At 40.9% G+C, this 2,797-nt stretch overlaps 1 protein-coding gene across 1 annotated transcript in view; it reads left to right on the forward strand.

Annotated features, from left to right (window-relative positions):
* LOC106874919 (spastin) overlaps positions 1–2,797 on the forward strand; it is a 139,865-nt gene that overhangs the window by 27,042 nt on the left and 110,026 nt on the right. The window lies entirely within an intron of this gene.

The raw sequence follows: 2,797 nt of genomic DNA on the forward strand, positions 1-2,797 counted from the left end.
TATATATAAGTTGTAATAATGAAGTCAAACCAAATATTGATATTCTGAAATCATTTAATATGTACATTTCAGATCTGGTTCTATAGTAGAAGATATGTGCCAAGCAGTGGGAATGAACAGGAACCATGTGGTTGGGGAGTGTACTTCTTATCACACAGCCACGCCTGTACCTATACTTACATATATTCATATATATATATATGTGTGTGTGTGTGTGTGTACACGCACACACACACACACACACATATTATTCTGCAGAGGCAGAGCTGGCAAGTGTGGGTGCTGGGTGAATAAAGTGGGGCCCTGTTAATGATGGTCTATTCGATGTTGGGGGTTTCATTCTGAAGGTTGTGTCATCTCCAGATGAAATGAAAGAAAAGTGCATATGCTATGTGTACCTTTTCTTGAAGTCATTGACCAACATGCCAATATAGTGGCTTGTGATGCCTGTGTGGGTGGCTCTGAAAACTACAGCGCATGAAAGGCAGGATCCTCCTATAGGGCAGCTTGTAAGGTTTCAGTGGTTACAAATTGAAGTTAGAGGTTGTTTGCATGTTTGTGTCTGTTGTACCATGTAATGTTAGAAGTGATGTTATCTGAGCAGGTGTAGCTCACCTTGATATTATGAGGCTTGATAAACTTTTCAGTTGCCTCTCACATGTCTGCATTTCATTCAGCATCAGGTGCTAGTAATGCAATATTTGGAGTTATCCAGCATGTTAGTATCCTCAACCCACTGGTATATTGTGTCCAACTCCTCTCACAGGTGCACAACATCTCCAGAGTCCTCCATTCTCTGGAAGACTTTTGCATTGTCTGCATAGCTAGCAAAGGTGGTTATTTGAGCAGCAGAGGGCATGCCTGAGAAGGCCACTATGAATAGCAGTGGGCTTAAGACAGTGCCCTGTGGAACACCAATCACTATTTATGTTTTCTTAGAGGTGGCTCCATTGGCTACCACTGCCTGACTTTTACCTTTTAAAACTTCTTGTAGCCACTCTCCAAGTTTTCCAACTATACGAAGGTCACACAGCTTGTGACATATATCATGGTTTTGTTTATGAAAGGCTTTTGCAAAGTAGAGATATATTATGTCTTCATTTGAGTTGTTGAGCAGCTGCTTTAACACACAGTTAACTTTTGTCAGGCAACTTTTGTCAGGCAACTTTTGTCAGGTTCAAAATCATACTGGTTGTCAGTCAGCAAGTCATTCTCTTCAAGGAAGGCAGTTACTTTCTGTTTAACTATATGTTCCATGACTCTGATGATGGTCTGAGAGATAGGCTTATAGTTTTTAGTATCTAAAACTATAGGCCTATATATATATGTGTGTACACATACACACACACACACACACACACACACACAGGAGTTGGACAAAATAATGGAAATACCTAGCATTATAGCATCATAATTTTTAAATATCTATAAAACCGTCAAAAGCTTGTTTATTTTTCGTTTCTGATTTTTTATTAGTGTTGTTTAATGTTTTGCTAAAATTGCTGTTTCTTTTCATATATCATCAGAGAAAGGTAATTAAAATTCATTAAAATCTCAGATCTATTGGACTTTTAAAGATGTCAAATTGTTGGTGCTTGTATGGCAGGTGCTAGCGTCATGAAAACAGCCGAAATGTTTGGTGTATCAAGAAGTATTGTCTCGAAAGTAATGACAGCCTTTGAGAAAGAGGGAAAAACTTCCACATTGAAACAAAACTCCGGGAGGAAGCCAAAACTTTCAGATAGGGACCATCGGACTCTTACGTGAATTGTTAGAAAGGATCACAAAAGTACAGCTCACAAAATTACTGCTGAGCTTAATGACCACCTTGAGAACCCAGTTTCCACAAAAACTGTTCGCTGGGAGCTGCCCAAAGCCATATTTCAAAAACAAATGTTGCAAAGCATTTAGAGTGGAGTAAAAACCTACAGAAATGGTCCCTAGAGCAGTGGAAGAATGTTATTTTCTCGAATGAGTCATCCTTCACCTTATTTCCGACCACTGGCCGAGTATACATGTGGAGACAGCCAAAAGAAGCATTTGACCTAGACTGCCTTCTTTCAACTACTAAACATGGAGGAGGATCTGTGATGATCTGGAGGCTATATCTTGGAAATCCGCCAGCCCAATGGTTTCCCTTCATAGCAGAATTAATGCTCAAGACTATATAAGCATTTTATCTGATCAAATTCATCCTATGTTTGCGGAACTGTTTCCGGAGGAAAAAGCAATCTTTCAGAATGATAGTGCATCAATTCACAGCTAAAATTGTTACTGGATGCTCTTCCGGATGCCAACCATGTTACAGTGTGGACTGGATTCTTTTGACGTGGCACCAGCACTGGTAACCAAGTGTCTCACAAGACAAAGAGAGGCAGAAATAGGTGTCTTGCTATAGAGGAGATACATGGTTACCTAGTGAGAGAGAGAGGGAGAGTGAGATAGGCACAGAAAGAGGATTTGACTGAGGATTGGTGAAACCGGATGGCAACACCAGGCTCCAATCTGATTTGGCAGAGTTTCTACAGCTGGATGCCCTTCCTAACGCCAACCACTCAGAGAGTGTAGTGGGTGCTTTTATGTGTCACCCGCACGAAGGCCAGTCAGGCGGTACTGGCAACGGCCACGCTCAAAATGGTGTATTTTATGTGACACCCGCACAAGAGCCAGTCCAGGGGCACTGGCAACGATCTCGCTCGAAAATCCTACGAAGGCCAGTCAAGCGGTACTTGCAACGGCCACATGTTATGTATGTATATATATATATATATATATATATAGGTAAATGATAGGCTTG

The sequence above is a fragment of the Octopus bimaculoides genome, chromosome 16 (assembly GCF_001194135.2).
Source record: "Octopus bimaculoides isolate UCB-OBI-ISO-001 chromosome 16, ASM119413v2, whole genome shotgun sequence".
Taxonomy (NCBI): Eukaryota; Metazoa; Mollusca; class Cephalopoda; order Octopoda; family Octopodidae; genus Octopus; species Octopus bimaculoides.